Below are 23,327 nucleotides of genomic sequence, written 5' to 3'. Positions count from 1 at the left end.
TTGCTTGATTTATTAACCTGAATTGAACTCTCACATATTCAAAAAGCAAGTTAAAAGTTCAACAGCTAACATATTTGAATACTTTGGCAGAAGAGGATTTTTCCTGTACACACTCCCAATGTTCACATTAGAAGTGGTGTTCCTACATACTTCAGCAGCTTGAATACTAAGAGATGAGAGGTTTGACTATGGTGGTGATGAGGTTTGTTGATGGTCCTTATGTACCCCTTCTAACTCAGGATATTCTATGATTCCTTCATGTACAAGTACTTTATGTTTGTTCTTAAAACCATCAAAAATTACTAACCTAAATGTGCTTCTAGACAGTATTGTAGCTCTTTTCTTACAGTTAAAAATCCTGTTTCCATCTATCTTTAAAACAGCTTTGACTAGATATGTATTTTGCCTAGAACTTTAAATAACACTTTTAAGACCAATGTTTTTTTTCAAACCTACCCTTATGTTTAGGTTCTTATCTGCTTTATTAAACACATTGTTCAGACAGAACATTACTGGTTACAGAGGCTCACTGCAGAAAGCTGTATAAATAATACATAACATACCAGTTTCAGTATTGTATTGATAGTCTTTAGTTTATGCATGTAATAAAAGCCTTGACACTCTAGCTTTTAAAATTATTTTCATTTTCCACTGTATGTTTGCTCAACATCACAGAGAAGTGATAGAACTGCTGCAGTAGCAGCCCTTAAAGTGCATACTCATGACAGGCTCTTGATAGACCACTTGTACTCATGACGACCCTTAAATTCCCACTGTTCATTACTTTATGTGCCCTAGCATTATGCATCCAGTGATCTTCCAGTTTCTATGACTAATAGATAATCCCACCCTCATGCAATCTCTCTCATGAAAATACTTCGGATTATAAGTATTTTAAAAAGTTGACTTGCTCTTTTTCACTTGACTGCATTTATGCACATATATGTATCTACATGAAGATAAGAATTTCCTTAAGGACTGTTTAGATAATTCAATACAAATAAAATTTGAGAAAAGCAATTGGTCAAATACAATAAAAACTATTTTTGACCAATTTGGCTAACTTTTCAAAAGGCAAGGTTTGTCAGAAATGCACATCAAACTGTTCAAATTCAGACTATTCAGGACTCTAGATGTATCATTTTCAAAGACCAATGCAAAGCCTGGCACTAGAGTTGGTAAGATCACCTAGCAATGATATGAAAACAAGGACATGTCACTATCAACATGTAAGAAGCATCACAGGCATTAGAAGAGAGAAATTTAAAATAGAGAACCATGACAAGTATTTTTGTATGAAATATTCATGCAGTGTTTTGCAGTTATTTTTGATAGCCTGTTCCACATTAGAATATTGTGCTTAATGGAGTTAAAGGTTACAGACTGTGACAGGACTCTCATATAAAGCCAGCACCATTTTCAGAGAAAATTATTTAAACATAACTACCCACCACCTCACAAAAGCCACATTTATGTTTAAATACCAGGTAATATAATACCAGTAGGTATTTATAAACCAAAGGTTTTCTTCTTAACCCAGTGTCACTATTACTTTGGTACTTGAGAGTCCCAAAAAATAAACAGACAAAACCCTATTAATAACTTCCTATTAATACATGTAAATACTGTGTTTCCAAATTACACCTCAAACTATGTACATGTTGAAACATTCCTCTCCCAACACACAAATGCAACTGAGCAACAGGAAAGTCAAACATATTCACCCAACCAGCAGACTTTCAGCTTCCTAAACTCCAGCCCCCCAGGAGAGTCAAAAGCAGGTTAAGAAAATTTTTGCAGACTATGTCACAATTTGTTTCTTGATTTAGATATCATTTTTCTTTATGGAAAGCAGCTACTGACTAAAACAATGTGTGGTCAGCAGTATATAAAGTGTTTGGTTGAACATCATCTTTATCGAAAACATGAAAATCCAGCAGCTCCAGGTGTAGCATTACTACTTGTTAGTTAAACCTTTAAGCAGCTAGCCTCATGCTACTGTAACTGCTCTCCAAGTCCAGGATTCACTGCAATGGAAGAAGATGGGAGTTCAGTTTTACTGCATTGGGCTCCTCATTTTGACACTGACAAATTTGAATACAAGACATTATTACTAAGCAACAATTCAGAAACGTTTCAAGGTTTTTCTTGTTGTTATCTCAGCAAATGACAAAATCTTCTCTATCCACAGAGATCCATTACACTAAACTAGTTCTACCTTTTCATTACTTCATTGAGGAAGGCATCGAAATTTAATCTGTTCTCAAAATAAATTATGAACATTAATACAGCCATAAGTGTCACTGCTTTAGCAGAATTCCTGATTTAATTCCAATATATACAGCTATTTAAGATTTCATCAAACAAGAACTGTTTAATAGTTCTTTTTTCCTTTATAGCCAACACTTCTACCCCTTACAAAAGGAATATTAAAAAAAACCTGTGTAAGAGTAAAATAATTAAAAACACACTAACAACCTCAAAAGACAGATAGCAAGGTAATGCCAAGCTGTATTCCACAAAAAACCCACCCTGTGAAATCACTCACCAGTGCTATTTCTGCTACTTTGCCCCTTTTACATACCACACAGACTGTTTCAAAGCAGCCTCTCAGCAGACCAAAGTAGACTGACAAGAGCCTACTGCCTCTCTGTAAAACAGACACATACACTACAAAGCACCAACCTGTTGCCTGGATGTTTTAAGCTACTGCCTATTACACAAATCAGGTTCATCCTGACCAACATCTTCACAGCCAAACAATGCATCAGGACTTAAACTCCATTTTGATAATAAATAGAATAAAAACAACTAAATATAATGTGTGTGCAGAAACAGAAGAACTTCATTTTTCAAAGCACTGCTGTGAACCTAAAGAATGAAGGTGTTGACGAAAGGGAGAGCTATACATGGGACTATATACATGATTTATTATGAAACAAATTAGTACACCAGATATACACATATTCTTGAATAATAGGGCATCTTAACAAACAGATTACACAAGATATATGTGTCACATTGTTCTCACCCATAGTGCAAATTCCTTTGCAAGAAGAATTTCAAACAACCCTAACTGCTGCTAGTGACAGTAAAACTGCTATAGCATAAACCTCCATCTCATTTCAATACATCCTTTAAAAAAAAAACCCCAACTGCTAATAAGGAGAACAATCACTTTTCAGAGATGCATTCCGATAAAAGTATGAACTAATAACCTACAACTCACTAAGAAAAACATAGCTGGCTGCAAGTGCTGCCTTTATGTTCAAAAAAGCAGAATTTCAAATAGCAACACAAAGAACAGAAAATATTGGTTGGTTTTCTGATGAGGTTTCTCTGTGGGACACATTCTCTTTATAGCCTTTCATCAAACACCACCAAAGCTGGAAGCATTCTGGTATCCCTGACATCTCAGCAGCCTGAGCCAACAAAGAATCTCTACAGAGATAAAGGAAGAGTCTGGATCAATCAAGCTTTTGCACACGATCTATTCTGAGACAGACAATTTTCTTAAGAAATTCAGAAAGGTAGCTAGAAATACAACATTCTTAATAAATTGAACACAATCCAGACAGGAAAACTAACATTTTGATGAATTCCAGATAAGACTTCTAGTCTTGGAAGCAAATTTAATGTCTACTCTAAAAGACAGCTCTAGAGATCATTTCAAATAAAGTTTTTCAGTTTACCAGTGACAGGGTTATTTCTAGATATAAATTACTACTGGCAGAAGTTTTTCATTTGAAGACAAACTTTACTTTCTGTAGGTCTGAAGGTTCAGGCTTACTTTTACTTTGTTAAAAGCCTGCAAGAAGATCTTGCTGTTATTGAGCACATGAGAGAGTACACCCTACAATTATTAAGAATAACCTAAGTTACAATGTATAACTGAAAAATAATAGTTAAATAAGACACAATGCATAGTGTGCTTTATTATTAAAACAGGGATCATTCACTTAAAAAGTTAGGATGTCTTAAAAAAATTTCTCACTTTCATCTCAGAAGTGCACAGGGAAGTTGAGCATCTCAGAAGCTGAGGCACAACAACATTGAAACTGACTTTGCTTTGCAACCACAGCATACTTGTTATAAAGTGCATGAGGAGGAGGAAAACAACCTTCAAAGGATGTAATAATAATAAGAAATCAAGATATGGATTTTGGTTTTTTTCTTTCCATTGACTTATGAAGTGTCTATCACAAAGCAACAGCCATAAACCCAGAACTCTGTCACAAAGTTTCTCCATATCAAAAACTACTAAGTATTTTTAAAATTATACTTCCTATGTCTGTAAAAAGTCATTAGGGGGAAGTGGAGGTAAAACAGTAAGTTACTAAGCACTTTTGCTGCAACCAATGACTTTTTTGAGAGAAGGCAGCTTCTTTACCTTCCTGAAAGGTTTATGCAATTGTCAAACTGGGTACTAGTTAGATATGTTTTTATTAAGACAGTCACTGAATGTAGGAAATCTAGATCTCAGGCATTTTCCATTTCTTTTGTTAAAGTAAATCAGTTGTAACAAAAAGCCAACCAAGCCAAACCACCCCTCAACACTCCTCATTTTTGCTAATATCAAAGCAGCATGGAAATAAAAATAGTTCCTTAAGAAAAATTAAACACTTTGTTTTCACCTCTGTATCAAATTCTTTTCCTTCATTATGTTTGCATGCTCTGCTTTGACACGCAGAGAAAGTATGCGCCAAGTCTGTTTAATGAGAAAAGCAGAGCAGTTAAAACATTGGTGAGAACAGTGAAAGGATGTTAGGGTATAATCTGGGTGTGGGAGAAACACAGAAGGAAAGCCCTGACAGGGATGGGAGGGTCTTCTCATTCTTCAGGTGAAATGGAGCAGATCCATGCTTCTCAGGAAACCATTTCAGGGAGGAATTTTTATCATTTTGTCAGAACTTCATGTAATGCTGTTACTCAGTCACCATAGAAACAAGGGCAGAATGTTTTATTGAAGGAGATGGCTGAAGAGAAATTGGTATTTCTCAGGTGTAAATGTTTCCACTGAGATAGTTAAACAGTTCTACGGGTGATTCTTTAAAGTCAAATTTTTAATGCCTATGCATACAGATATACACAGAGATGGAGGGAATATTTTTTTTTTTTTCTGTTAGGTCCATACGAAGAACACAGAATAAGAAGCACTTTGAAATAGCAAGCTTCATATTTCATTTTTCTGAACAGGCCAGAAGAGAATACGGTTTATAAAGATGAACATTTTGCATGACTAAACAAAGCAATGCTCTACAGTCGGCACACATGAAGGCATGCGTTCAGCCTCCCATTTTTGTTTCACTGTAAACTATTTTTGTGAAATCTAGGCTAAAACACAGTCACTTTTATGGTACAGTCTTACAGTCATCATTGAGATACATTCCAAACAATAGGCATACTGTACTGTTATACAGTGGCAGGAAGGAAATATTAAAAGGATTAGGGATAAACAAGAAAAATGATTACCCAGCTGAAGCAGTCAGACAGACAGGGATCGATATTGGAATGCAAAATACCCAAAAGGATTTTCAAGAATCAAAAGGGAAGTTATAGTAGATTAAAAAATGAGATTAACTTACACATACAATATGCACAGCACTGTATACGGATGAACTGCTACAAATAAAAAAGCAAATAGGAGCCTGACCTTTTACCTAAATCTGAACTTTATTTAAAATCTGTTCTATTTTTCAAATGAGTCTTGCTACACTACCCAGCATTCTGGTGCTCCAGATTTTATGTACTACACAGTGGGGCAACCTGTCTACCCACATTATAGCCTAATCTTCTCATAATACAACAGCCTAGAACTAACCTGGGTTTAAAAAGTCACACACAAAGAGACAGTCATAGATACCAGCTTTAAGAAACATTCGTTCATTGATACACATCATTGCAACACAGTATTGACTACAGATTTGCCAAAGATTTTCCATTTTGAGGACCAAATAACCAGAAAAAAGGTTATATCAGACAGCTACAATCAAGGAAGACAATAATCCCCTTTGGGTAGACAGCAAAGCTATTTTAATTTTCTAATTCCATTTCCTGAACCAGTTTCTTTTCCTGTACTGGAAATTTTAAAAGGTGTTAATTCAAAACAAACAGACCCCAAAAAACATCACACCATAATCACAAACAATCCTGACCTCAAACTGATGTCTTCCAAAGAAAGAGTTAACAGACTCAATGAGAATCTGTCAAACACCTGCATCTAAATGAAAATGCAAGTTCTATAAAACCAATAGTGTTTGTGGCCTTTGGGTTCAGACCTCCCAGCTCACAGCATTCCTCTGTTATGTTGAGAAAAAAATCAGGTCTTAAAAACTCAAAAGCAATTTTACTTTTCCTCCATTTCACTCAAAGCCTGCTTTCAACAAATACGTATTAGCTTGACACCAACAAGTTAATCCAAATCAATAATGGATAATGTTACCTGCCAGAACTGTACATGAAAGACTGAGCCCAGCCCACTGCACAGAACACAGGAAGCTGTGCCATGCCTGGGACAGCATCCATTTCTACTGCTAACTGCACTGCTTTCAGTAGAAATAAAGCACCTCTAAGCTTCAGCACTGAAAATCCTTCAGAAGTGAGTTGGAGAAATGAGCAGGTAGCTGTAGTCAGATTTACAGTTGTGTTGCCTCTATTGAAAAACAACATTTAAAAATGTATTCAATATTGTCACAGCTGGAATAACATTGTATATTGTGATTTCTTTATATAAGAAAGCATATTATGCTGGATGAATGGTACTACTCCTACTAGTGCTCAATTTTATATTGGCAAATCAACTGGAATTTTCAAAGAAAGAGTATGTAAACAGTAAGGAGATGGTTTCACCTAGGGAGTTAGGACTTTGGAGAATGCCAAGTCATTCTGGGAATAAACCAAAAATAGGAATACTAGATTTATAATCAGTATAAACTGCATATAATTTGATAACTTACAAAAATGCACACCAGTAGTAGATATAAGGAAAGCAGAAAGTATTATTACAACAGTATATTCAGCTGCAAAATCAAAGATAATGTTGAATGAGTACCAAAGTAATGATAAAGTACAACTATTTGGAACAATTCTGCTTAATCCAGGTTAAGAAAACAATATGAGCCTAGCTGATTTCTGGAGAAATAATCACAAATATTGACTGAAGGAGAAGCACTGTAAGGCACAGTTGGATGTGACAATGAGAACAGGATTTGAATTTGAGGACACTCTGTATACCTCCCAATAGAAAAACCTCTGGAGGCAGCTCAGGATGTAAGGAGCACCAAACAATGTATTCTACCACACAATCACACCCAGAGTAAAGTATCAAAATACTCTTTGCTTCTTACTCAAAGTCTAAAAACATAAGCAGAACAAGGACTTAGAAAGCACTTGCATTTGCAATAGATGCAAATTATAATGAAAATACATACATGAGTTTACAAATAATAAGAATTCACATATGTATGAAGCTAGCAACTGAGACTGAACAGCAGGAAGGGCAATCAGTTTTCTAGAGCTGATTAACAAAAACAACAGACTTGTAAACATTAACTTGGAAATGAGAGGTTTGATATTCAAAGAAATGCAATTTTTGTTGTTAGCAAAATAGAATCAACTCCTGTCTGCCCTTAATGCTTTGCTTTGTTAATACAAATAAATTTAAGGCATGTGATTTCTTTTAGTTCTCTCTGATAATTGCTAATGTTAAAAAGCCCCACCAAAACCCACAACCCCAAGCCAACGCACAGTAAAAGAAGGACCTAAATGCTTTAAGACACTTCTGGCAAGTAAACTCCAGTATGCAAACTCGTTTTCCCAGTTATTATGTTCAAAGAACCTCTGTCTCTTACTAGCTTAACCTCTGTATGTTTATTAGAAGCTTAACCGTGTGTTTCTAAAATGCTTTCACAAGAACACTCAAGATGCATGATGTTAGGAAAATCAACCCTGTTCAACATTTTGGTCTTCTCTTTTCTAACCTAAGATACCACAAGAGTCAGAAACTACAAAGAGAAGCACAGTTCCACTCTTTTAGGCAAACAGACAGTGAACGCTTTCAATGGAGAAGGCCAACACCGTGTTTCGAGACATTTTCACACCAAGTGCTATGGTCCATCTCTCTTGACTTCTCTGGGTTAGCTTCTTCCTAAACCCTTAAAAATAACCTCTCTAATTTAGAATTTAAACACATTTTGATTGTACAAGATTTTCCATAAAACAAGAGATCTTCCAAAATTCTTGCTTTTCCCCTTTATTTCTTTTTTAACATTAACATTTCCGTTAAGTTTGTCTCCCCAGAATGAGTTTTAATGCCAACTAACTGTTCCTTTGTTACTCACCAGTTACCAAACCTATATCATTATTGAATAACATTTCCATGCATTACTTAGGACAATAGAAAACAACTCTACCTATAATAAGAAATATGACAGCAAAGCAAAAAGGGGCCATTATAATTTTAGGGGAAATCCAAGCTGACAGAGAGAATTCTGATGTAGAATTCTTGGTGCCTTGAAGTGAAGAGATTCTACAAACCTTTTACAACATTTCCAAAGAGAAGTGAAATTGTCAGCCTGAAGGAATTTAAACAGCTCAGTCCTCCAGGAAAAGTAGATATTGGTTCTTACCAGATCTATTTTTTCTGAGAAATGACACTTCACAAAACTCTAGTTAGGAGCATTTCACTGAACACAGAAATGGTGGATACTCCACATTATCTTTTCTCTAAAGGCAAAGTCTTCTAATAAACTGCCATATTTCACAATTAAAATGCAAAATGCAGAAATAAGCAGCTTATTAGAAGACTCCAATAAAAAATAAGCTAAAGCACTCTGTTCTTGGTTTCTTACACTAACGGCAACTTCTCATATTCCATGTAAAAATATGAGAATAATTATAATAGAAGCTGCGCTTTCTTGACTCCAGAGAACATTTTGCACTAGGCAAAATAAAATTAAATAAAGCTTCTAAAAATCATGTAAGGAATTCCACTGAATTCCAAGCTCCTGCTTGCAATACTTGTTTTCAGTGCTAGTTTGAATGTGTTTCTGCATTTTTACAACTGTCATTCACACAAATAAAAAAGTAAAACCAAAATATCTGTTGGGGGAAAAAAAGCAACAAGAAAAAATAAGCACTAGAAATTTTGATTTTATTCTAAGATCAGACAGCTTAAGCTTGAGATGACAACTACCTAACTGATTGACCAAAGGTTTCTGAGAACTGACTGGAAAATTTAACAGACACCTGGAAATTTGAGAATCATCTTACTCATCCTTTCAAAATTTTCAAACTACACAGAATTAACCGAAGTACCTACACATCTCAGGGGTGGTGGGGGAGGCACATGTGCAATACATGGATTCAGAACCAGCCCTCACATGCAGTAAGACCACAGGGAATCACAGTGTGAGAAGTTTGTTCTGCTCTGCAGTACTGCTGCACAAAATGTAAGAAGCCAGATTACTTTTAAGACAAACGGAGATTCATGCAATATCCACAGTGTTTATTCCTCAGATTGTCACTAAACAGGTGCCTGCACAGGACTATGCAGGTACATAAATAAAATGTTTGACAATACCAATTAAATACAGTTTCAAGCCCAAATGCTACTATGTATCACCACCCTCTTGCAGCATCCCTTCTTCTACCTTAAAGCAGCAATATCCCACAGAGGGAATTAAATGTCAAAACTAGAAAAAAGCAGAAAGTCAGCATTTACACAGTACTGAGCTTCTGTTAACACTAGTACAAGTATTTTGCTGACTTCAGTAGCCATTAAACTTGGACCCCTCTGTTTCAAGCTGGAGGAAAGCCAACACCTTGTACTACAAACAAAAGACAGCAAGTCTGGAAAAAGACCAACAATCCTATGCCAAATATATAAAAATAATCTCTCAGTTTCAGAATGCTGTTGGCTGCAATGTTCTTTAATTAGATTCAGTTTCTGATCTCATTTGAAGCACACAGTTGTGTATTAACCACCTGGAAAGTTTGTTTCCAAGAGCAGCTTAAAGGGGAATGATCTTGAGGTTTGCAAGCATGATAATCTGCTTTTTCCCAAGTGTATTGTTTATTTTTTTTTTAATTATAGCTACCAAAAAGCATCACAAATCATCCTGGCTCAGACATTTTTTCTGATTCTTCACCCTCCACTTTTCTTACTCTTTCTTCTTCATTGACCTTTCCTCTTAAGTTATCCACTTATTGTTTATGTCCTCTTTAAAGCAAACCTCAAATGTTACTTATTTCACATCTTTTCCAACCAATCTTTCCTATTATACATCTCCATCAGTACAATACACAGCCATGCACTTGTTTTGTGTAAAAATCTACCTTAATACAAAATATTACTTTCTCTTAAACACTACGGAAAAGCGTATTTGTGGCATTTCACACAGGAACTTCCATGACACAACTGATAAAAGAAAAAACTAGGAAATTCAGATGTAGAAGCTTTAGATTACAGTATAATCTCTTGGGGCAGTTTGGCTAAACCCTGAATGCAGATTAAATTTATAAGAACTAAAATGTAGGTTACATACCATTGTGGAACATTATGTAACATGAAAGAAGCTACTGCCAGGAAACTGCAGATACAGTTGCAATTCCCAAGTGAAGCAAATTAGTATTATTTCCAGCAAGATTCCCATGATGGCACCCCTTGCACAAGTTCGGGATTCAGTCACCTCCAAAGCCCTTCAATTTTTATATCAAACTCAGTCCAGCGCACGGCATGGGAGACATCAGTGTACATTAATTCTATGTATAAAAGTTCACAGCACACGTTACAGAATATGTGGTTCCATGACCAGAAACAAGGCATTAATAAACTGGCTTATTAATAAATTGGTCAAGTATGAAGATGGCACATTATTCACCAAATTTATTAGCATCTTTAAAACAAGAGACACCAATGTTGAATTATTTGGTGAGGACAGACTCTTTGTCAAGCCTGGAAAAACTCTAGGAGTGGGAAGACAGCAAATGGAATTTTAAACAACATCTACTGAGTGCCCCAAGGAAGGGACTGGCTCTGTACACTCTCATACTACAATGACAGTGGATTCTACCTCACAAACACACCCTAGTAAGCAATGTGAGCAGCAAGACCAGAATTTTAGTTGAGAGCTATTGTGAACAAAATGAAAGTTCAATGTGCTTGAAACAGACTAATGAAACTAGAAGAAAGGAGTTGAGGTTACTAGTAAACACTAAGAATTTTTTTTTCCTCAAAAGATGCAGTGATCCGTACAACCATGATACTGCACTGATCCTATAAACTCACACAATACATTCAAGAAATCCCAAGGCTGAGAATTTATTCCTTCATATAGGCTAAGCATTGCAGAAGTGAGCAAAGCCTGAGCAGTGCTAACCAGGAAAGCCTGTTGACATTCAACAAGATAACAGCAGAAAGCAAAAACCACCAAAAAGCCTTATCAAATACCACAACTACTGATGCTTACACATTTCAAAGCAGAGATTTCACTGTTTTCTCCTACTTGGCTAGAAAAAGACAGCAGAGAGAATAAAATCTAGTATTACATGATGAAGTATCTCACATGTCACTTAAGATATCTCCTTCACAGTACACTTCAGTGAACAGCACAAGTACCCCACAAGTAAAGCAGCAGCAACAGAAGTAAATGAGAAAAAATGAAAAAAAAAATCAAGACTTTAGTTAAAGCAGTTGTAGGTGCTAATGGCTAACAAAAGCAATATTAATGAGGTGAGTTTTAAAGGACACTGTTCATTAGCACAACGGAAAATTAAGTTTTTTTCAACAAAAAGAATAAGGTGTAAAATATTCCCGAGTGTTACTGCTGCCAATCAAACAATTCTGCTCTTATCTTTCATCCAATCTATTCAATGAATGCACTTTCTCAACACAAAGTACTTGCTTTCATGGAAATCTGGATCAAGACTTACTAACATTTATCCAAAGTTTCTGTGATACAACCAAGCTGGAAAGACAAGATTAAGTACTACTGATACATCAATAATAGCAAAACAGGATGCAAAAATGTCAATTGTGTCACCTGCACACCTTGTGAAACATGCCTTCAGAAGCTCACCAGCATAAAAAGAATGAATAATTGAAATACAATAGAAGAAAGTTAGAAATTTTATTGCAAATTTCTTACTACATGCACACCCTCCCTGTGCACTATGATCTATGAATGCTTAAAAGGCAACAAAGTTATGTTGAATAAATCTCTTGCACTTAACCTCACACTACTAATGTCCTATAAAGCAAGATTTGAATTATCACCTTTAATAAACTGGTCTTCTCCCATTTCACATAATTTTCTTGAATTATGCTGTAGATTTTAATATATTTTAAAACATATTTAAGCACTATTTCAGAAAAAAAAATTGAAAAGTAAAAATTAATCTCAGTAAATGTCAAGTTTAGCTACAACTTCTATTATGCCTCAAAAAGAAGCAACAGTTAGATCACATAAGAGTGGACCGTACAAGCGTAAGTAATCTGTAAATGCACCATTTAAGAAACGTAGAAAGACTGTCTTATGAAATGAATTATTTATGTGGCAAGATTTGAAAACAAATATTCAGTTAGCATAAATTGCCTTAGCTGCTTGACTTAGAAAGGACTTAAAAGTGCTTGTGTGGATTCGTATGGTCTCTTGTTATGTGCATTACAATGTGGTAACTAAGAGCACAGACTTAAAAATAAACAAACCCCAGACAACAAAACCCCACAAAGCCATTCCCTACAACCCCAAAAAAACCCAAACCAAAAACAACAACAAAAAAAACCCCTAAAAACCAACTCCCCCCAAAAAACAACAACAAAAAAAATCACCCAAAACCAATTTTTAAAAAATGCATCATAAAAAGAGAAGAAGAAAATCAATAAAAACTTGACCAAAGGAATGGAGACACTTATATAACAACAAAGTATTGAATCCAAGAGACACATAACACGTATAGAAAGGATACTCCAATGGACAGAAAGTTCAGACTTAGGACCAAACATTTAACTGGATTGAGTTTCTACTCCTGGTTTCAGTAAATTCACACAAACTATTTTGATTGTTTCACTCCCCAGTTGACCATCCTTTTTAGCAACACAGTTTCCTCACAAGCACAAGGGAACTTGTTCTAGGTGTGATATCACGTTTTGTGTAACACACTATCTTTTTTCCAGTCAAGATTCTAAGGTGCCATAAAGAATCCTACTGCACTCAAACCAAACAAAATACCAACTTCTTAGTATGTATCTGAAAATGCTCTACAGCTGCTAAAAATTCTGAGTATTCAAAAAAAAAATGGACAAGTTTGTCTTCCATAGAAAAATTGCATTGAAGTAGTCATCCTTGACTAGATGCAGTTGAACATAAGGTCACACAGACACATATTCACTATTCTGTCACTGGCAAGTAGTTGTGAATTTATGTTTTGCAAAGAAACCTCAGCTCACTCAGTTCGTGGTAGGCAAAATTCAGTCCAAACCAAAGCATGACGTATTGATTTCTCTTATTTAAATTAACCATTATGCCCTAAGCTATAGACCCATATGCAGTTAGAGAGTTTGCTAGTATCATGCTGTTCTGATCAGAACAAAACAAGAATGGAAGAAAACACATTTTGGTTAATCACTCAAACATATTTTTTGAGAAGAGAGCTGTTTCTAAGAAAAGGTAGAAGAGCCAACCACGGTCCCAGCAGGGTGAGCTCTATGGAATAAATTTGCAACCTATCTCAAATGCATCCTAGGAATAAAGACATGGGAGATATAGACAGCAGCTAAACCAATCAGGTTATGTAATATATTAATGTCTCATAGGTATCACCTTGTCACATCTTTATGTCTCACAGAAATTATCTGTTCTACTGACATCACACACAGAAAAACAAACCCTTTCAGATAAAAAGTAGTCCAGGACCGCTCCCAAGAATGGTGCCACCAAGACAAATTTCTGAGCATTTTCCCCATGGCAAGCACTTTTAGAACTTTCAAGGCAAGTCTGAGACCATCTACCACATTTGGTGGGGATTTTCAAGTTGCCAACTACAGAGCAATTCCAGCCCAGCTGGACATTGTAAGGTCATCTGGTCCCCCCCTGCTCTGAGCAAAGCTAATGCTAGTCAACCGCTCAGATCCAGGTGAGTTCAGATAACCCTGGGGATGGCAATTCCACTTTCTCTTGGGGTGGACCACAGTTTGAGCAGTTCCCACCATGTATTCAGCATGTTTTTGTTGCAGCAGACATCTGATGCTTCTCATCCTTCCACTGTGCGCCTTGGTGCAGCAACCACCCACATCTTCTCTGTGGCCAAATAAGAGGCCGCTGAAGATACCACCGAAGTCCCTTCTTCTTCCTTTTCTTTAGACAGAGCAAAACACCTCCTGGCTGTAGACGGTGTTCCCAGCTCCTGCCGAGGCACGGCTGCGGCAGGAGGGATGCCGAGGCTGTGCAGCAGCGCGGCGGGGAAGGTGTGCGGGCTGCAAGCGCTGCTCCCGCAGCCCGGCCTGCAGTTGGCCGCCGCCGCCGCCAGGGCACACTGCCGGCTCACCATCCATCCCTCCAGGGCACACTGCCGGCCCGCCATCCATCCCTCCAGGGCACACTGCCGGCTCACCATCCACCCCTCCAGGGCACACTGCCGGCTCACCATCCACCCCTCCAGGGCACACTGCCGGCTCACCATCCACCCCTCCAGGGCACACTGCCGGCTCACCATCCATCCCTCCAGGGCACACTGCCGGCCCGCCATCCATCCCTCCAGGGCACACTGCCGGCCCGCCATCCATCCCTCCAGGGCACACTGCCGGCTCACCATCCATCCATCCACCCCTCCAGGGCACACTGCCGGCCCGCCATCCGCCCCACACCGTCGCTCCTGCCCGCCACAGGCACGCTTCTGTCCCGATCAGCTTCTCACAAGGACAAAACAACCTCTGCAACTACTAACATATTGCCTCAGTGGGACATTTTAGTATAGTATAACAGTATACTATTTAGCATAGTAAAGCGTTTTAGGGTAGGTTTTCCATCCCATCATTGGCAACAGCCAAACAGAAACTTCAACATCTTTAATTACTTTACTTTGGAGCTAGAAGTTTATGGCCAACAAATACGATCAAAGTTCAAAGACATGTATTTTTAACCTTGAATTCAGTTTTTATCCTCCATCTATCTCAGTTATGTCTCCTGAAGCTGTTCAAACATTCAGGGGTACCACAGGCTTACGCACTGCAAAAAACAGAAAATAATATTGTCCACAAATTGCTACTGCAGTGGGGAGTTTACACACTCCTCATCTCTGAAACTGTGACCTGAATTTAACTTTATCTGTAGCCGACAAATCCTGAATAAAGAGGAGGAAATTTTCAGAGTACTCCACTATATTTACTGCTCTGTTTGTAGAGAAGTATTTATTATTTTTATTAGGAACTTCAGCTTGTTTGGGCTATGAAGGAAACAGTCCTGCCTAGTAATTTGTCATCTACCCTTCACAGTTTTGGTATGCAATATAATCTCCACAGAGTCAGATCAGATACTCTCTTCTCCCCTCGATCTAAATATTAACTCTGAACTTAGCTTAATTAATTAGTTGAGAGAGCCATATAGACACTAACATGGCTCTTATTGTCTAAGCCAATAAGCTTCCTCCTAGAGTTAACATATGTTCCTCAATAATTTACTGACTTCATTTGGCATAAGGGGACAGTGCCAGAAGCATAGAGTGAGATATGACAACCTCCCCTCTCATCTCAGCATTGCTATTTCTAGTACTTGAGGATGGTGTGCAGGGTGTGTGCTGGACTGAGTAACAGCTGGGGAGAAACAATAGTACTCTTCCCCTCAACCCCAAGGCTAATTTGTCCCTAAATATTTAATATAAACGTAAGCTATCCTAGAAGCGTATTTATTTCCAAGCAAAAAGCCCAACACCCTGGAGGGTGGCACGGTCTAGGATTTACCATTTCCTGCATCTTCACCCACTGCAGCCCCTCTTCAGATGCCCACCCTGTCCAAAGGGCCTGAAAAGACCACAGCCACGTTTACACAGGTCAAGCAGGAGGCCAGTCCCAACATAGCAAATTTCCATACAACAGGCTACATTCTTCCATCTAAACACACCCACCTTCACTGGCAACCACAGTTCAGCTATCACCAACTTCTGATTACATTTGAGGTTTACCACACATGTTGTGGTAAATCAGAATGACCACACAGAATAACTAGACAGATACATATTATTTACACCTACACTCTGTTTAATGACATAGATTATTAGCCTGCAGTAACATTTTCTCTTCTTCTAAGAACTCAACATTAAGAGTGCAATATTTTAAAAAATAAATAATTTTCATTTTCACTACAAAGCCTTTGCCTCCAGAAGAGACTTGGTTGTGACAACACTGGAATAAAACAAATACACTTGCTTTCGTGCCCACAGCCCTGTGTTTGCCCTGTAATACCAGTCATACAGATGCTCCAATTGTGGATGCAGCTATTATTACAAAACACAGCACTGTAGTAATCATCTGAAAATAAAGTTGTACAGAGGCCAACAGTAAGTGGGTGACATTTGTTATGCTAACAAGGCTCAGATGCTATAGCTACATAACTTCTGTGCTTCAATAACACTATCAGGTTACAGTCAGGTAAAAATAATGATCTATTTTACAGTGGTGCAAAATGCAAATTATTTTGGTAAATATTTAATACCTCTGTATCTTTCAGAGATTTAAAGTACTAATTTTCTTTATATATTATTTAAACATTATTAGAATATTTAATACAGCATAACCAGTGTATTAATTAATATATTTGTATTTTTATAAATAGATTAAACAAGACTAAATGGTGAATGCACCACTGAGGAACAAGAATACTGGAACATTTTTTCTCTCCTTTAAAGTTAAAATCTTCTTTTTATTTTATTTTTAAACAGAAAATAAATACTGTTTGGACTTTAAAAGAAAACATACTGAGGACATAGTGAAAGGACACCAGAATCCTGTATATTAAAAACCAAACAATATGCATATTAAACAACACCCAAACATCATCTTTCAATATGTATGTGTAGAGTAGAAAAATTTCAACTATAGCAGCCTCACTGCAGTCTCAAGTTCACTACAGTGATTTGTCTTCATGAGCAGTAGTATCAAACAAATAGTTTCTGTAATACTTTAGATTCCAGAATAAGAAGTCAAAGTGAAACAGTGAAGCAAAATGTCAAACCTAACGTAAATATGGTGAAGTCTTCAAATAAGCAAGCAAACCCTTAAAGCACATATAAAGGAATCTACACAACATGTCACTGTAAGATCTTGAAAGCATGTGAGCATCTAGATTACTACTTCATATTAACTCAAAACATTCAGCACACAATCAGCCAAAATTTTCCAGGCCTCATTTTGATAGCTTCTGTTCATTTGTGAAGGTTTATGTCATGGTTAAATCCCAGTAGGCAGTTCAAGTACCACACAGCTGCTGGCTCACTGCCCACCCACCACTGGGATGGGGAGAGAACTGGAAGGGCAAAAGTGCAAAAACTCATGGGTTGAGATAAAGACAGCTTAATAAGAGAAAAGGAGTAGTATAAAAAAAAAAAAAACAAACAAAAACTCCTCAAAGAAAAACAAAACCAAACCACCACAAATGATGCAAAAATCCCACAACTGCTCATCAACAGTCAACCTATTGAACTCCAGCCAGTCCCAGAGAAGAGGCAGTGCTGGCAAACCTCTCCCCTTTCCCCATGCTTTGTTGCCGAGTGTGATCTAGTATGGTGTGGAATATTTATTTGGGCAGATGGGGCCAGCTGCCCCAGCTGTGTCCCCTCCCATCTCCTTGTGCACCCCCAGAAAACAGGCTGCTGAGGCAGCGTGAGAAGCAGAAAAGGCCCCATCTCCAAACTGCTGTTTAGCAATTCCTAAAACACCAATATTTTATCAAAACTATTTCATGACAAACCCAAAACATAGTCCCATACAAACTCCTATGGAGAAAAGCAATTCTTTCCCATTCTAAACTAGCACAAGGCACCATCAGAAGTCAACTTGCAAGATAGTATCCTATCTTGCACACAAGAATGCACACAGTTTTACCCACCCTTAAGTACACCTCTTTAAGAGATTAACCCTTTCTGATTATTCTGACATAGTCAAAGAGAATTAGAATTTAGTTAAATGCCATATTTTCTTTCAGCAGAATGTTTTCCCTAACAACTCAGTTTCCAGACTAACTCTATCCACATTAGTTTATGCCTTTCCAAGCCCCACTACTGTTGCCTAGTAAATAATTAAATGCAGAAACATTTTACTCCATGACAGCATCTGGAATACTATTAAAAACATATAAAATACAAGATGCATTTATAGATCCTTTTGAATGTAACTCCACATGTACCACGCGAATTCAATGATTTGTGAGACACCACTTCTTTCAGGAAGTTGCATTTATTTTTAGAACAGAATACAAATATGCATCATTTGGAGTTGTATTAATTAATGAATAATAAGGATATTTATTCGATTTGCCACAGATTTACAATGTTTGCAAATATTTTCTAATGATAATACTTTGTAAGGCAGGGGAAGTCATGAATTTCTATCTGGACCAACATTACAACGACTCAAGACTTAACTAACTTGGTAAGTAAATGGTAAATACATTAAATCTGTCAACTATTCCAAGCTTGAATTGCAGAGAGTGAAAGTACAAAACCACAAACCTTTGCATATCTTCTTTCTCTACCTCCCGTTCAAACATCAGCCCTTATCACTCCCCCAAATGTTCTAGTTCTTCCTTTGTAAATTCCACCCTGTCTCCCTCATCATTCATTCAGCTCATGTTTAATTGCCTAGCCCTCTCCCTTTTCCATACTCCTCCCTCCCCTTCTTCAGACCTCATCCATTTAATTCAAACAATCTCCTTCCAATGCACTGTCCAATTTGAGTGAAGAAGAGCCCAAAAGTCTGTCCTTGCTTTCAGTCCTTACACCTGACAACAAGGAGTTACAAGACTGCACGAAATCTTCCCTTGCCTTCTCATGTCCAAAAGCCCACTGATGAAAAAGTTTTCTTAAATCTCTACTGAACTTTTGCAATCATTTTTTGAATGGTTTATACCTTGGCCAACTATAAACAATGTCTATTTTGACAGATAATGTCATATCAGAAACTAAAGAGACAGCTGGTAAAAGAAAGCATATAATGAATAAAGATTCCCTACTAGTTATCTCCAAGTACAAAAATCATCAATGTCAAAGTTAAATCTGAGGTACAGAGTTTTCAGAGTTTTTTTTTTTAATCATGAACATTAAAATACGCTTAATACAAAATCCTTGAAGAAAAAAACAATACAACCTAAACTGATTATCTGCTCTGGGATTGCACTTTGTTGTTTTTACTTTGGTTTTAAATTGTCCAGAAGCAGATGTAGCAGAAAGCAGTTCAATTTACATGTTTAAAGTTCAGCAACAAAAATTTAGCAGTTTGAATCGCTAAATTATCTCAACACTAGTTGTAATTTGCTCCCTCCCTTCCTCTCTCACACGGGAAATGCCACAAGGAATACAGGAGAAGAGTACAGCAATGATCACACCATGGCAGGTGTGACAGCCACAGGAGAAGAGTACAGCCACACCACACCATGCACATAAAGAAACAAAACAATAGAAGGAAACATACCTCATCCACCCTCTTAAGACTTTTAAGTGCTACATTTATCTGTGTTTAAAGGTATACATGCTGAAGCACAAAAACTAGAACTCATCCTTAGCTTGAAAGAAGATTTGATATAGAATGGATAAAAGCCAATAATTGTTGAAATATCTTTTGGAGACAATAATATAACTGAGAGGCTAGTAATGCTAAATTTGCACCTGGAACATGCAGGTGCATGTTTCACAAGCAGGGTCCTGATCTAGTCACTAATATACAGAGAACTAAAAACCCAGTGTACCTGCATGTTTGTTACACACAGCAGAGCTGTACCAAAAATAATCACAACACTAAAATAACCTAATGGCCTAACCCACCAAAATTCAGGCAACTTCAGTTGCTGCTGGTTCTGTTGACTTCATTGGTATTATACTACCAAAGTTATCCATTGTGCTTACACATATGGACCATGCTTTCTGAGACAAGTTACACTTTTAGGAAGTCCTTTATAATTGCCATAGTGGTCCAGCAACAAACTTCAAGAAAAAACAGGCAAGCCCGCAAGCATACATTTACTCTCAGAACATCAGCAATATAATAGTTAAAGTCAACTCAAGACATTTTCACAGAACAGCACAAAATGGTGTGAAATTAAATCCTGATGAACTTTTTATTGACAGAAAAAAAAGCCATAACTAATACAAACAAAACTAGGTTGTTAAGGTTACGTACTGCACCTGAGGTACCCCATTAGCCATGGAATAAACACTGTGCTCTTAAAAAGTAGAAGTAAGTTAATTGTAAGGACATTACATCACAAGCTTGTCCCTAGAGATCATATGGCAGAGGAGTAAACACATGCAGTCACACCCTAACAAGTAAAACATTGTAAGTAAGTTTACACTCCTATAGCTGGCAACAAATACCAAGAATTGTGTCATTTGCTGTCTGCTGGGACTCCTTTTCACCTTATTTTTTTTAAAGTAGTTTCTTGTTGGTTCCAGCCCAAATTTGCCAGAGTAAAAGACTCATTATTGCTAATACAAGAAAGAATGTAGTAAGAAGAGAATACATAGAGAAGCAGTATTCATAAATGAGATCCTTAGAAGCATAAATTAAAAAGGAAGTTTTTGACATAATTGCATCAGATTTCAAGAAAATTAATCTGCAGCTCTGAAAAGCAAAGAGACTACTTTAAGACTAAACGCATCCTCCCCATTACATTATGGGTTTAGTTACTGTACCAGGCATGATATAATGGAAGCAACTAGACACATGTGTGAATGCAGAAGCAAAATCCCTAATCCAATGAAGTATAAAGCACAGCAATTTCTTTGAAAAACTAAAAATGCAATAGATAAAATGATAACTAAGAAGGGATGTTTCCTAATATCCTAAGATGGTAAAAACTAGGTTTTTATTAGAGAAAAAAAAAGTATGGAAATACCTTCTGTAATACTAAACAAAAAAACAGCAGAAAGAGTACACAGACCTGAAATAATTGGCTGGATGTTACACCATGTGTGTGCTATTTCTTTGTTGCATCCAGCAACAGAGGCTATAAACATCCTATGGACACAGTGCTAGAGTTTCTATGGATATGGGAACAATCAAATCAGCCTACTTGAACTGAGTTTCCAAGCTCATACCAGAAGTCATCATCTTAATACAAGTGAAATTGAAATTTTTGTAACAAAAAGCAGTCTTTATTTTTTCCCACTGTTTAGGAATAGCAAATCAAAATAGCACAAAAGAAAATAGTGCTACATTTGAAGTTTATTCAGATTAAATATTTTTTGCAGAGTTTCTTTTTGTCCTAGAATTATTTTTTCTGTGAAGTTATCTTACACTTTAAACATTTTTTGCCAATAATTTTCTGATTAATGACGAAAATCAAAGCTTCAAAATTATTTAATATTCATATGCATGGTCAGTAACAGCTCTTCATACATAAACAGCAAAATAAAATATATGTACAAATGTAAATGCAATACACAAACACTCACCTGGAAAAAAAAATTACTAATTCAAATTGTAAACAAATGTTGCATACAAACAATATTTAATATTCTACTCTATATTACAAGGATGGAAGAAAGCAACGAAATTATTAAGCCTTGTGTGGAGACAAATGTTAGTAATAAAATTGTCAATCTGTTTATACAAACAGAGGTTCAGAGAACTGGAAATGCCCATGGCTTATAATATTAATGAATTTAATCCTGGCTATATAATCCCTTCAGCATCACCATATAGCAGCTTCACTACATATAAAGAAGCCTGCCTTAATATTACTCTTCAATAAATGAAGCTAAACATCACTGATAACAATAACAACAACAAAAAAGCAATTGCTATATTAGTAATTTAAGACTATTAAACTTTGGGGTTTATCTGTAAAACAGACACCACCTCTGTTCTATTACCATTACCAGTGTATTTTTCTCACCAGCATACTGGCTTACCCCAGGTATTTCTCACCATGCTGAACTATGCACAACATTGGAATTACATGCAGTTGTTCTTTGAAATGATACAGAAGCAATGGGCTACTTTAGAGAGGTTATGTAACAGTGCTGCAACACATTACGAAATTTTAGTCAGATGGGTCTGTAGGTTTAGTTTATGCTTATATATATGTACACACACATACACACATATATGAACAAAAGAAACCCCAAGACATTATGACATTATGGAAAATCCACTCATTAAAATAATAATTAAATTTTCTACAGTATTATTCATGTGTCTTCTGCTACAGATAACAGCTAGGAAGGGTATTATTGGAATTTGTCCTATTATTGTTAACAGTAAATCAGAAGCATAAAGATCACTGGGAAAAAGAAAGAGGTACCATACCTCTACCTTCAGAAAAAAACATACTACTGTCTCTTTGAAAAATATATTTCTAGAGTATTCAAATCTCTTCATATTCTAATTTCTCTGCATTTCCAGAAATGCAGATGAGACACAAACACATATCAAGATCATTTAAAAAAAAACTCTACTGTATTCAAAAGAAAAGGTGTTTGCTATTGCACTGGACCTACACAGAACACCAAGAATGCCTCCCCTGGGCAGCCTCACTGAAGTGGCTAAAGGAAAATGAACAAGAAACACTGGTTTTGTCTGGAGACAGAAGAGTTACTCAGCGGTACCACACATTTGGGAAGAGTTAATTATATTTGATAGATCACGAGGAACAGCACAACTGCAGAACACAGCAAAGACTGAGAATAATCCTGTTCTTCAACCAGGCAAAGCTGCATAGAGAGAATCACTGGCATTGACCACATGCATTCCTTGTGTAAGCTCGGCCTCCTGACGGGACCAACAGCACCACAGAAGCCCCAGGAAGCTAAGAAATAAAAGATGCAGCTAATGGAGAAAAAGCCAATGTTTTGATCAGCCTGGCACAGAGTGTGTTGCTCAGAAACATGCTGGAAGCCGTGAATCGAGAACGCATCAAAACAAACCTGCAAACAGGTCACAGCCTCCTTCTCCCCACAAGCAACTCTCAGCTGCATTTCACACGCCTGCTCCAAGAATATGCTTTCTGCATTAAATGTTACTGCCAGAAACAAACAAGCAATGAACTCATCCAGCTTGTTCATAAAAGCACACGTAGGAGAAGAAACATTCAAATTAACTTCTACTGCAATTTTTAATGATG

The 23,327-nt window shown here is 36.8% G+C and overlaps 1 protein-coding gene across 2 annotated transcripts in view; it reads right to left on the bottom strand.

Moving 5' to 3' along the window:
- Nucleotides 1–23,327, bottom strand: part of CRIM1 (cysteine rich transmembrane BMP regulator 1) — a 172,237-nt gene that overhangs the window by 91,054 nt on the left and 57,856 nt on the right. The gene's annotated exons all lie outside the window — the stretch shown is intronic.

This window comes from Passer domesticus, chromosome 3, assembly GCF_036417665.1.
Source record: "Passer domesticus isolate bPasDom1 chromosome 3, bPasDom1.hap1, whole genome shotgun sequence".
In the NCBI taxonomy this organism is placed as follows: Eukaryota; Metazoa; Chordata; class Aves; order Passeriformes; family Passeridae; genus Passer; species Passer domesticus.
Note: the sequence above shows the minus strand (reverse complement) of the source record. Positions and strands in the feature narration are given on the sequence as shown.